Below are 15,000 nucleotides of genomic sequence, written 5' to 3' on the forward strand. Positions count from 1 at the left end.
AAACGGATCTGAATTTGACTGAAATGCACGATCTTCACAGGTATCACTTTTCACGATACCTAAAAGGTGGAATAGCGATTTTCGAACCATTTCCTATAAGAGAATGGTTTCCATTACTTTGAGAAATGGATTCTTATATCAAACTATAGCTATTGCATTAAAGAAGAAAAGAAACTAATAGAAGTCGAAGACGCGGAATGATAGTGAATAGAGAGAAAGATTCTTCTGATTTTCTTGTTCCTGAAAATATTCTATCTATCTACTAGACGCCGTAGAGAATTTAGAATATTTATGTCTTTCAATTCTCGTACTCGTAATTGGAAAGTTATGGAAGGAGACCCATCATTTTGCAATGAAAACAACATATAAAACTCTGGACAATTTCGAAATCAGGCCAAGCGTCTTAATACATATGCAAAAAAATTCATTATTGGCCCACCATTGATTAGAAGATTTAGCTTGTATGAATCGCTATTGGTTTGATACGAATAATGGCAATCGTTTCAGTATGTTAAGGATACAGATGTATCCACAATTCATTTAGAGTTACTTCATAGTCTATTTCTTATACCATATCTCTATCCCGTGAAATTCTCGAGCCAAAAGATGGATGCCTATGCTGTGTTTCATTTTGCTAAATGATATCAATTAAATGGTGTATCAATTCCATAAATTGCATATAGCAATAAATAAATCAGCAAAATTCTTTCTACTATATTTAGATAGAAGAAACATTTCTTCTATCTAAAATAGTAGAAAGAATGTACCCTTCTATCCAAATCCAATTTGCATCGATAAAAAAAATCCAAATTCCAGTAGTAGATGAATAATTGCAAATTTGTGTGTGTACGAGATTAGAATAACTTCAAAATAACTGACATAATTTTTTATTTTTCCTGATCAGAAAAATACATGAAAAAGAAAGGAGGTAGAAAATTTTTAGGATTTATGGTTAAAGAAGAAAAAGAAGAAAACAGGGGTTCTGTTGAATTTCAAGTATTCAGTTTCACCAATAAGATACGGAGACTTGCTTCACATTTGGAATTACACAAAAAAGATTTTTCATCGGAAAGAGGTCTACGAAGACTTTTGGGAAAACGTCGACGTTTGCTGGCTTATTTGGCAAAGAAAAATAGAGTACGTTATAAGAAATTAATCGGTCAGTTGAATATTCGGGAGCAGTAATTTAATCCTTCAAATTTTTTTCTTGTTTTATTATTTTTTAGTAGTCTTTATAGTAGTCTTAGATTTTTCATTTTGATGAGCCTCACTTTGAGGAATTCATGGAATAATCCATTTTCATGGAATAATGAATTAAGGAAGAAAGGATATGAGTCTACCGCTTACAAAAAAAGATCTCATGATAGTCAATATGGGCCCTCAACACCCATCAATGCATGGTGTTCTTCGACTGATCGTTACTCTTGATGGTGAGGATGTTATTGATTGTGAACCCATATTAGGGTATTTACACAGAGGAATGGAAAAAATCGCGGAAAACCGAACGATTATACAATACTTACCTTATGTAACAAGGATTATAGAGAGATTGTAGAAAGGGGTAGGATAGTTATTTTTGCAAGAGACTTGAATTCCTTAACTTAAGAAAGAAAAAAGAATAAAAACACAGATACATAACATAAAAAAAAGAATAAATAAGACGAGATTCGACCTCCCCCTACATATTTAATTTCTTCTCCTATACAAAAACTAGCAAGACCCACTCCATTGGTAATTCCATCAATAACACCCTTATCAAAAAACTCCGTTAGTTCGGTTAACCCTCTTATACCGAGGGTAAAGACCCTAGTATAGAAAATATCTATATAACCACGATTATATGACCAACTGTATATATATTTTTTACTTGATCCAAAAATTCTTTTTTAGGATTTCTTTTTACAAAAGAGTTTATTAAATCCAAATTCTGAAAAAAAGAATAAGCAGATCCATAGAAGATATATGCTATGAATAAACCAAAGATAGCTAGAGTTACAGAAGAAATTGCATTAGTAATAAATTCATATGAATTTACAAAAGAATTAGAACTTTCCTGGGTAAAGTTTTTTGAGGGAGTTAACCACTTTGATAATATGGTTAACTCTGCTATTCCATTATCCATTCCTCCATTATCAAAAGAGATTCCTATGAATCCAATGAACAAAGTGAAAAGTAGTAATATAAGAAGAGGAAATAACATAGTATTTCCCGTTTCATGCGGATAGGCAAAAGTGTTTTTAGCCCCAAAAGACGTAGTAAAGGATCCTATCCTATTTCTTGTATTACCTTGAATTTTGGGTATATTTTGTGAAAAAAAAGAAACTCCACTCTTCGTTGTTGATAAAACGAAATCCCTATTCACTCCTTTGGGTATCCTTTTTCCCCATAAGGATATTGAATACAAGGAACTCTCTTTAGTGCTACTGTAATTTTGAAAATGAACACGCAAATACCCACCAAATGTAAGTAAATATATCCGAAACATATAAAAGGCAGTTAATCCTGCAGTAAAGGAAGCTATTATTCCAAAAAAGGGCGAATACAACCAACTATTACTAAGGATTTCATCTTTGGACCAGAAGCAAGCAAGAGGTGGAATACCACAAAGAGAAAGTGTACCCCATAAAAAAGTAGTTCTTGTGATTGGAATGTATTTTCTTAAACCGCCCATAAGAACCATATTTTGACTTTTATCTGGTGAATACCCAACAAGAGGTTCCATTGAATGAATAACGGATCCAGATCCCAAGAACAATAAAGCTTTTGAATAAGCATGAGTGATCAAATGGAATAAAGCAGCTTGATAAGAACCTCATATAACCCAATTGAGACATTGTAGAATAGGCTAAGCTTCTTTTAATATCTCTCTGAGCAAGAGCTAAAGTAGCTCCTAAGAATAGTGTTATTGTACCTACTAAAGAAATAAAACTCATTATCAAAGGTAAAGATATGAAAAGAGGAAGAAGTCGAGCTAGAAGAAAAATTCCCGCAGCAACCATAGTTGCTGCGTGTATAAGAGCCGAAATAGGAGTGGGTCCTTCCATAGCATCGGGTAACCATACGTGAAGAGGGAATTGTGCGGATTTCGCAACTGCACCAAGGAATAATAAAAAAGCACACAAAGTAGTAAGTAAAGAGTTAATTCCATTATTAGGAATCCAGTTATTAGCGATTTGGAACAAATCCCTAAACTCTAAACTACCTGTTATCCAAAAAAAACCTAAAATTCCTAATAATAGACCAAAATCCCCTACACGATTAGTTACAAAAGCTTTTTGACAAGCACTCGCTGCGATTGGTCGTGTAAACCAAAAGCCTATCAATAAATAAGAACACATTCCCACGAGTTCCCAAAAAAAAAAAATTTGTATCAAATTGGAGCTAGTAACCAATCCCAACATAGAAGTATTGAAAAAACTTATATAAACAAAAAATCTCAAATATCCTTCATCGTGAGACATATAACCATCACTATAAATAAGAACCAGGATTCCTACAGTAGTAATTAGTATTAACATAATAGAAGTAAGTGGGTCAATCAAGTATCCAAATTCTAAAGAAAAATCATTATTGACGGTCCAAGACCATAGATATTGATAGATAGAACTTCCATTTATTTGTTGAATAGACAGTTGAACTGAGAATACCATAGCTATACTTAAGAGTAAAACACTAGGAAAAGCCCATATGCGACGAAGATTTTTTGTTGCTGTCGGAATAAGAATAAGGCCAAATCCCATTGACATAATAACTGGAAGTGGGAGAAGAGGGATTACCCATGCATATTGATATGTATGTTCCATAAGAAAAGAAATTGCGATTTTTACTTCAATTTTTCTATAAAATTGTTTCCGATTCACCAAACCAACTCTTATCTCTTTCTGAAAGAATAAATAAAAAGAATAAGAAAAAATACTGGAATTCTTCATTTTTTAAAAATTTATCTCATTGAAATAATAAAAAATGAAGAATGGGTTTAGTTGGTTAAATTCAAAAAGTTAATCAAATAACTTCGTTACCTAGTTATTATCTAAATAAAGATATTTACAAAAAAAAGGAATCGTTTTACTTTTTACTTTCTATTCATTTTTATATTTCTTTAAAACAAAGATGAAACAACTCTCTTGTTCCATAACTGATTGAGTGAATTCCAATGAAAATCTATGTTTATAAGAAATTATCGAATAGTCCTTATGACTATAAATTACCTAAGTTTTAGAATGTCTTGTTTAAGAGACTCAGTATTTTTTGTTTTGATTAGAATTCCTTTCCTTTATGGAATACAATACAATATCATTCTGAGCTTAATTAACTATTTGAATTTTCCCTTCTTTTTATCCCCCCGGGGGATAGGCTTCCATACCATATATCTATATATGGAGTATACTTGATATATAAATAGATATAAAAATATCCATATATGGAGTATACTTGATATATAAATAGATATTAAATATATAAATAGATATAAATGGGAAACCCTTCTATATATTCTATATTATTAAAACAAAGTATAAAATATATACAGAAAAAATGTTTAAAAATTCTTGTATTATCCGCATTAGACAAAATGAAGTAAAAAATAATTCACAATTTCAGTATCTTTCAGTATCTAAGTATAAATACTAATAAAAACAAGAAAGAAGGATTGATTTGCAGCAATAGATGTCTTTCACATACAACTAGAAAAAAGTAATTTCCTTTTTGAATGGCAGTTCCAAAAAAACGTACTTCAATGTCAAAAAAGCGTATTCGTAAAAAAATTTGGAAGAAAAAGACTTATTTTTCCATAGTACAATCTTATTCTTTAGTAAAATCAAGATCATTTTCCAGTGGTAATGAGCATCCAAAACCAAAGGGTTTTTCTGGGCAACAAACAAACAAATAATAAGATTTTGGAATAATATGAATTGATTTTTCAAAAAAGAATTCCAATTATTTAATAATTTGGATTCTTCTTTGAATGTACTTTTATGTGTCGAATTACTTCGGTACAATATTCTTATAACAAACCCCTCTTATATATACAATAAAAAAAAGTTTTGTTTGGTATACTGTGTGCTAAGTATTCTTTTCCTATCAATGAACTTTTCATAATTTTCATAATAGAATGCTCATATTTTATTATGAAAATTATGAAAAGTGGAGTATTCTTACAATAGGACTTACAACTTCCACCTATCTTATCCAAAATCATAAGGTTAGTAAATCTTATTAATAAGAGCATAAAGACTTTCATTCTAGAAATTTTTCAAAAATCCAAAAAGCCTTTTCTATTTATCCATTTTAATTTCATCATTAAATAGAAACCCTTTTGGATTTTTTTCATTGTATTGAAAGAATTTTCAAAATTTAAACGATAAATTAATTAGAAAAAATTAGTTCTATATCTATAATTGCAAGTTAGAAAAAAGAAGTTCCAACTCTTTCAACCAGTGTTTCTATTGGGCAAAGCAAGAGTTTATTGTGAAAAAAAAAATGGAAACGATACTACCAAACGAAGTCCATTTTAATGAAAACTCTAATGTTCCTAAATTTTATGGACTTTCCCAATATCGACGATTCCCGAGATAATAGCTATTATTCTTTTAAGTTACCTATTATTTGAAGTTAGCCGCCATGGTGAAATTGGTAGACACGCTGCTCTTAGGAAGCAGTGCTCAAGCATCTCGGTTCGAATCCGAGTGGCGGCATTCTTGAAAAGGAATACAATAGATTAGAAATCAATTCGAAATTTACAATTTTGTAATGGGACCTTCCCCTTATGCTATTTGCAACTTTAGAACATATACTAACTCATATCTCTTTCTCAACGATTTCAATTGTGATTACGATTCATTTGATAACCTTATTAGTTCGTGAACTTGGGAGATTACGTGATTCGTCAGAAAAAGGAATGATAGTTACTTTTTTCTCTATAACAGGATTCTTAGTTTCTCGTTGGGTTTCTTCGGGACATTTTCCATTAAGTAATTTATATGAGTCATTGATCTTCCTTTCAAGGGCTCTGTATATTCTTCATACCATTCCTAAAATACAGAACTCTAAAAATGATTTAAGCACAATAACTACGCCAAGTACTATTTTAACGCAAGGCTTTGCCACGTCGGGTCTTTTAACTGAAATGCATCAATCCACGATACTAGTACCTGCTCTACAATCTCAGTGGTTAATGATGCATGTCAGTATGATGTTATTAAGTTATGCAACTCTTTTGTGCGGATCCTTATTATCTGCCGCTATTCTAATCATTAGATTTCGAAATAATTTCCATTTCTTTTCTAAAAAGAAAAAAATGTTTTAAATAAAACATTTTTCTTTAGTGAGATTGCATTTTTTTATGCAAAAAGAAGTGCTTTAAAAAGCGCCCCTGTCCCTTCATTTCCAAATTATTACAAATATCAATTAACGGAGCGTTTGGATTCTTGGAGTTATCGTATCATTAGCCTAGGATTTACCCTTTTAACCATAGGTATTCTTTGTGGAGCAGTATGGGCTAATGAGGCCTGGGGATCCTATTGGAATTGGGATCCTAAGGAAACTTGGGCATTTATTACTTGGACCATATTCGCAATTTATTTACATAGTAGAACAAATCCAAATTGGAAGGGTACGAATTCTGCACTTATAGCTTCGATAGGATTTCTTATAATTTGGATTTGTTATTTTGGTATCAATCTATTTGGAATAGGTTTACATAGTTATGGTTCGTTTACATTAACACCTAAATGATTACATAAAAAAAAACGTTCATGAAATGAACGTTTTTACTTTTATATTTTATTTGAGAACCCCTTGAGCGCCTTCTCAAAGGGTTCTCAAAAATTCGAGATAGATCTAATTATACTTTTTTACTTATTTCTGCATTAATAGAGCAGACTAGTAAAAAAAACCAAACCTATTTAGGATAATAATTGGATAAGAGAGCCTCTACCCTGTCAACGGATAGGGAGAGAACAAAATCTGGATAAATACCAATTCCTATTACTGGTAAAAAGATACAGATTAAAATAAAGAGTTCTCGTGGTCCAGAATCCACAAAATTTGCGTTTGGAACATTAAATAGCTTGTATCCATAGAACATCTGGCGTAACATAGATAATAAATAAATAGGAGTTAATATCATTCCAATTGCCATTACAAAAGTAATTAGTGCTTTTGGCATTAACAAAAATTTTGGACTAGTAATTAGTCCAAAAAATACTACTAATTCTGCGACAAAACCACTCATTCCTGGTAAGGCAAGAGAAGCCATTGAAAATCTACTAAACATGGTAAAAATTTTAGGCATTGGGATAGATATTCCTCCCAGTTCTTCGAGATAAACAAGACGCATTCTATCAGAAGCGGTTCCTGCCAAGAAAAAAAGTGTAGCACCAATAAATCCATGGGATAATATTTGTAAAATAGCTCCATTGAGTCCAATGTTGGTTATGGAACCAATTCCTATAATTATGAAACCCATGTGAGATACAGAGGAATAAGCTATTCTTTTTTTGAAATTTCGTTGACCAAGAGAAGTTGAAGCTGCATAGATTATTTGGATAGCTCCTATTATTACTAACCAGGGCGAAAATAGATAATGAGCATGAGGTAACAATTCCATGTTGATCCCAATCAATCCATATGCTCCCATCTTTAATAATATTCCCGCTAAAAGCATACATGTACTATAATGTGCTTCCCCATGGGTATCTGGTAACCACGTATGTAGGGGTATAATCGGCAATTTGACAGCATAAGCAATAAGGAAGCCAAAATATAAAAGTATTTCCAAGGTTGCGGGGTACGATTGATTAATTAATCTTTCCAAATCTAATCCTCGTTCGTTGGAACCGTATAAGCCCATACCCAGAACTCCGATTAAGAAAAAAATAGAACCGCCTGCAGTATACAAAATAAACTTTGTAGCTGAATATAGACGCCTCTTTCCCCCCCACATGGATAAAAGTAAGTAAACAGGAATTAATTCTAACTCCCACATGATAAAAAAAAGTAAAAGGTCTCGCGAAGAAAATAATCCTATTTGACCACTATACATTGCGAGCATCAGGAAATAGAATAATCGCGAATTCCGTGTAATTGGCCAAGCTGCTAAAGTAGCTAAAGTAGTGATAAATCCTGTCAATAAAATGGATCCTAATGAAAGTCCATCGATTCCCAATCTCCAATGGAAATCGAAGACATCTATCCATTTATAATCCTCCTTTAATTGAATTAAGGGATCCTCCAGTTGGAAATGATAACAGAACGCATAAGTCATTAGAAGGAATTCTAATAAACAAATAGATATAGTATACCACCTAACGATTTTGTTTCCCTTATGAGGTAAAAAGAAAATTAATGAACTGGCAAATATCGGCAAAACAACAAGTATTGTTAACCAAGGAAAATAACTCATGATAAAGTGATAAAGACAAGATACGTTTTGACCAGAAAAGCCCGTGCTCGATTATTTCGAGCACAGGCTTCTTCGGTAAAGAGGAATCAGACGATTCAAATGAAGTTTTTTGTTTTTGTAACGTATCAATAAGATAGAGCCATGCTACGGGTTGTTTCAGGCCCTAAATAAACGCGGACACTTAAAAAATCTGTCGGGCAGGCAGATTCACATCTCTTACAACCCACACAATCTTCGGTTCTCGGCGCGGAAGCAATTTGCTTGGCTTTACATCCATCCCAGGGTATCATTTCTAATACATCTGTTGGACAAGCTCGTACACATTGAGTGCATCCTATACATGTATCATAAATTTTTACGGAATGTGACATTGGATCTATAAATTTTTCTTTTCAACATAAAATTTTTCGATCTGGTAAAAGAAAATTAGTACTATATGAGTCATATGTATTGTAGACACCAGACGAAGCAATGGTTTATCCAAACTTCAAAATTAAAAATCTATTTTTTAATCCGTTTGTGAGAAAGCGTGAAAAGAGCCAAGAGACTTGAATTTTGGACTTCAACAATAAGAAAGAATTTTACAAATTGTACAGACGATTTCGAATTAGCCAATTTATTTTATTGGCTATCGTCTTTTCAATATAAATTATTGCAATTTGAATATTGCAATATCAATGAAGTACAAATACAAAAATTCATTTAAGTGAAAAAGAATACTATGCAATAACCTACTTACTAAAAAAAAGGATATTCTCAAATAATACTAAGAAAATAGTATGGATTTCTATATTATTTTAATATGTGCGCCTTTGTTTAGAGGATTCTATGTCTAATTATTAAAAAGTCTAATTATTCAATAAATTAGATTGATTGATACGAGTGGATTTCCTATTACGATGGATGGAAGAAAGAATGGATAGTCCAATAGCGGCTTCAGCAGCGGCAAGGGCTATAACAAAAATGGCGAAAATATCTCCTTTTAATTGGCGACTATCAAATAGATCAGAAAATGTTACGAGATTTAGATTAATTGAATTCAGTATAAGTTCAAGACATATTAGAGCTCTAACCATGTTTCGGCTTGTGATCAATCCATAGATACCAATCGAAAATAAATAGACACTCAAAAAAAGTACATGCTCAAACATCATTAACTAACTCCTTATCAATCTCGATTCATTTCAATATGAGGGCAAAGAATTGAACCGATTCAATTAATTACAATAGAACAATTACACAATAAAAGAGAAAAGAAAGGAGGTATTTGTTGGCAGTAGATGGGTTTTACTAAATCAAAATTGTGATTCTTTAGTTATTTATTTTAGATTTGCAATTCTTATAATTTTTACTTTTTCTAAGTTTTCTTATTGCCGAGCCATAGTAATTGCACCTATTAAAGAAACTAGAAGAATTATGGAAATGAGTTCAAACGGAAGATAAAAATCGGTTGCTAAATGAATTCCAATTTGTTGAACATTATTTATGAGACCCTGTTCTACTATTTGGTTTGATCTTGTAGTCCAAAGAATTCCATACCATGACATATCTGGGATAGTAGTCATTAGTGAAAAAACAAAAGTTATACAAACGAGTGAAGTGAACCCATCTCCAATAGTCCAATAATTCTTATCTTTAGACCATTCTGAGCCATTTACGAACATTACAGCGAATATGATCAAGACATTTATGGCTCCCACATAAATAAGAAGTTGTGCGACAGCTACAAAGTAGGAATTTAATAAAAAATAGAATAAGGATATACAAACAAGAACTAATCCCAGCGAAAAGGCAGAATAAATGGGGTTGGTAAGTAATACTACTCCTAGACCCCCTAGTAGAAGAATAAATCCCCCAAATAGCATAAGAATCTCATGTATTGGTCCAGGTAAATCCATTATGGATAAAAAGAAATTAATAGTATAAAATTTTTCATGAACTGACTAAAACTAAAGGATTCGAGGAAGGAAAAAGGGATTAGGGTATTTTTTGTGTATAAACTGTATAGTTATAAACTATATTATATCATCAAAATCTAGTCTGATTTAAAATAAGAAAAAATTTCCAATAAGCAGTAGTTATTCGTTTTTATTTATAGTTTAATAAAGAATTAGTAGATTTTTATAACAAAAAGACAAAATCAAAGTTTAGTAATCAGTAATCGTTCTTGAATTCGAAGATTTTTCTTCGTTTATTTTACTTTCAGACGAATTCCTAATTGTTTGAATTGTGTAATCTCCCATTATGGAGATTGGTACGACTTAAAGCAATTTGATTGTAATTCAATTCATGACGATCATAGGTAGAAAGTTCATATTCTTCAGTCATTGATAAACAGCTTGTTGGACAGTACTCAACACAATTGCCACAAAATATACAAACTCCGAAATCAATACTATAATTAAGCAATTGTTTTCTTTTTATATCCTTTTCAAATCTCCAATCCACAACGGGTAGATCTATCGGACATACGCGAACACATACTTCACAAGCAATACATTTATCAAATTCAAAGTGGATTCACCCTCGGAAACGCTCTGGTGTAATTGATTTTTCATAAGGGTAGTGAATCGTTATAGGTAAACGATTTGTGTGGGATAAGGTAGTTATGAAACTTTGACCTATGTACCTTGTAGCACGTATTGTTTGTTGACCATAACTCATGAACCCAGTTACCATAGGGAACATATTCATTCTAAATATCTATGAAAAAGATATGTTTCTTTCTCTTGTTTGGGAGAGCTTTTGTGTTGAAAATATTCTTACTATCTATTATTGTATTATCTTATTTATAGTAAAACAAGTTGAGAAGAGGTTGTTAATAATAGATTGCCCAGGGAAATAGGTAAAAGAAATTTCCATCCAAGATTTAATAACTGATCCATTCTCATCCTTGGTAAAGTCCATCTTATTGTGATAGAAATGAAGAGAAATAAATAAGCTTTAGTTAATGTAATAAATATACCCATTGTCATTTCCAAAATTCCAACTGCTTTATTCATTTGGAAAAAATCAAAAAAGGATATATAGGGAATAGAGAAATTCCACCCGCCCAAGTAGAGAACTGTTACAAATAAAGAAGAAACTAATAAATTTAGGTAAGAAACAAGATAAAATAAACCATATTTGATACCGGAATATTCAGTTTGGTAACCTGCTACTAATTCTTCCTCTGCTTCTGGTAAATCAAAGGGTAATCTTTCACATTCTGCCAAAGAAGAAATTAAAAAAACCAGAAAACCTATAGGCTGACGCCAAATATTCCATCCAAAAAAACCATATTTTGACTGTGCTTCAACTATATCAACTGTACTTGAACTGTTAGATAATCATAGTCGATGATAACATCACAGTTCCCACCGCTATTTCAAAACCGTACATGAAACCTTAGCTTCATACGGCTTCTCTATGATCAGAAAAAGGAAAGGACTGTTTTGTTCTGTTCCTAGCCCCTGGGGCATAGATAGAATTAGGTAAAATAAAATAGATTTGAAAGTCCTAAATTAGACCAAAGGAATTCCGTCTGCTAGAATAAGAAAAAGTGCTTCTTAATTGATCTCATCCTTTATAATATATTCCAAATTTTTCTTTGTTCAGTAATAACTTAATCTTGGAATAAAACACTTGGTACTTGTTTTGTTATAGGAATTCAATTAATAAATGGAAAGAGTGGGGTATTAGTTCATGAGCAATTCTGCATGAATAGAGGAAGGAAATAATGCAAATTTTTTCTAGTGCACTCCATATCTTTTTTACTATTCTTCTTTCCCCCGGGAAGGGGGTATTTAAAAAGAAAAAATGGATAAAGGGTTAATTCGTTCTTGATAGCCATTTCCTTAACAAGTGAATGGGAACATACTCTGGATCGGAATCCGAAGAAAGTACTACTTGATAATTTCTACAAATTGCAAGTCCTTATTATGATTCCTTTTACGGGAAAAAATCTCTAATGTTTTAGATTTTCCATTACTAATCCTTTATGTACTTTAGTGTTCCTAACCCTTCACTAACTTTTGGTGGATTCTTCTTATGAATTTTTAAGTTATAGTAATAACTAGGAGTATTCTAATAATGGAATTCCATATTGTGAATCCTTTATTCTTGCCCGCTTCAAGATATGATGAGTAATTAAAAAATATCAACCTTGGGATAAAGAGTTTACACTCTTTATGTTTACTTCCACTTTTTTCTTGTACGTAGAAAATGAGATTTTTTTCTTTTTACTACAAATTTAGAAGCTTTTTTATTTCACTCATATAGCTATCTAGTTTAACTTACCAACCCAAATACTAAATAAGAAAAGGAATATAAATAGTTAATGGATTTTATAGGAAAAAGATCCTATTTTAACGAATCACACGTAGAGATATTGCTAGCACACAAAAAGTTAATGGTATTTCATAACTAATGGATTGAGCAGCAGCTCGTAGACCGCCTGAAAAAGAATATTTATTATTTGAGCTATATCCTGCCATAAGAAGACCAATAGGAGCTATACTTGAAATGGAAATCCATAAAAAAACACCAATACTAAGATCGGCTAAAACAAAATGATATCCCAAAGGGATAACTAAAAAACTTAATAAAACTGATATGACTGCTATAGAGGGTCCAATGCTAAATAAAGAAATATCTCCTCGTGATGGCAGAATATCTTCTTTAAAAAGTAGTTTAGTCCCATCTGCTATAGCTTGAAGCAGGCCCAGGGGGCCAGCATATTCAGGACCAATACGTTGTTGTATCGACGCAGATATTTCTCTTTCTAACCACACAATTACGAGTACCTCTATTGTAATTCCCAAAAGGAGGGTCAAAATGGGTATAATCGATATCAGTCCATAGACTTCTTTTAATAATTCCGATTTCGAAAAAGAATTGATAGTTTCTACCTCTACCCTATCTATTATCATTTCAACGATCAACTTCCCCCATAATGATATCTATACTACCTAATATCGTCATGATATCAGCCAATTTCATTTTTTTAACTAGTTGAGGAAGAATTTGCAAATTAATAAAACCGGGTGGACGGATTTTCCATCTCCAGGGAAAAAGGCTATCATCTCCTACTAGATAAATCCCTAATTCACCTTTTGGGGCTTCCACTCTTACATAAAGCTCTTGCCTTGACAATTCAAAATTGGGTGAAGGTTTTTTACCAAGAAATTTATACTCAAAATCATTCCATTCAGAATTCTTTTCTTTCTTAAAGCGTCGGACTTCTAAATTCTCATAAGGTCCTCCAGGAATTTTTTCTATAGCTTGTTGAATTATTTTGATGGATTCGCTCATTTCACCAACTCGTACTAAATAGCGAGCTAATGAATCGCCTTCTTTTTGCCATTGGACTTTCCAATCAAATTGGTTGTAAGACTCATAAGGATCCACTTTACGAAGATCCCATTGTATTCCAGAAGCTCGTAACATAGGTCCCGATAAGCCCCAATTTACTGCTTCTTCTCCGCTAATAAAACCTACTCCTTCAACTCGCTCTAAAAAAATGGGATTCTGTGTAATAAGTTGTTGATATTCAACAACTCCGCGTAAAAAATAATCACAGAAATCTAAACATTTATCGATCCATCCATAAGGTAGATCGGCGGCTACTCCTCCGATGCAGAAGTAATTGTGCATCATTCGCATACCTGTAGCAGCTTCAAATAGATCATATATTAATTCTCTCTCTCTAAAAATGTAGAAAAAAGGAGTCTGTGCGCCGAGATCCACCATAAAAGGTCCAAGCCATAGCAAGTGAGAAGCTATACGGCTTAACTCTAACATAATTACCCTAATATAGCTGGCTCTTTGTGGTATTTGAATATTCTCCAAGAATTCTGGTGCATTTACTGTTATTGCTTCTGTAAACATAGTAGCTAAATAAACCCACCTTGTTACATAAGGTAAGTATTGTATAATCGTTCGGTTTTCCGCGATTTTTTCCATTCCTCTGTGTAAATACCCTAATATGGGTTCACAATCAATAACATCCTCACCATCAAGAGTAACGATCAGTCGAAGAACACCATGCATTGATGGGTGTTGAGGGCCCATATTGACTATCATGAGATCTTTTTTTGTAAGCGGTAGACTCATATCCTTTCTTCCTTAATTCATTATTCCATGAAAATGGATTATTCCATGAATTCCTCAAAGTGAGGCTCATCAAAATGAAAAATCTAAGACTACTATAAAGACTACTAAAAAAATAATAAAACAAGAAAAAAATTTGAAGGATTAAATTACTGCTCCCGAATATTCAACTGACCGATTAATTTCTTATAACGTACTCTATTTTTCTTTGCCAAATAAGCGAGCAAACGTCGACGTTTTCCCAAAAGTCTTCGTAGACCTCTTTCCGATGAAAAATCTTTTTTGTGTAATTCCAAATGTGAAGCAAGTCTCCGTATCTTATTGGTGAAACTGAATACTTGAAATTCAACAGAACCCCTGTTTTCTTCTTTTTCTTCTTTAACCATAAATCCTAAAAAATTTCTACCTCCTTTCTTTTTCATGTATTTTTCTGATCAGGAAAAATAAAAAATTATGTCAGTTATTTTGAAGTTATTCTAATCTCGTACACACACAAATTTGCAATTATT

General features: G+C 32.2%; 1 non-coding gene across 1 annotated transcript; it reads left to right on the top strand.

Annotated features, from left to right (window-relative positions):
- Positions 1 to 5,613: 5,613 nt before the first annotated feature.
- On the top strand, positions 5,614 to 5,693 carry TRNAL-UAG. Its single transcript has one exon. It is a non-coding gene; the product is annotated as a tRNA-Leu (tRNA).
- The last annotated feature ends 9,307 nt before the right edge of the window (positions 5,694 to 15,000 follow it).

Source organism: Hordeum vulgare, chromosome 5H, assembly GCF_904849725.1.
Source record: "Hordeum vulgare subsp. vulgare chromosome 5H, MorexV3_pseudomolecules_assembly, whole genome shotgun sequence".
Lineage (NCBI taxonomy): Eukaryota > Viridiplantae > Streptophyta > Magnoliopsida > Poales > Poaceae > Hordeum > Hordeum vulgare.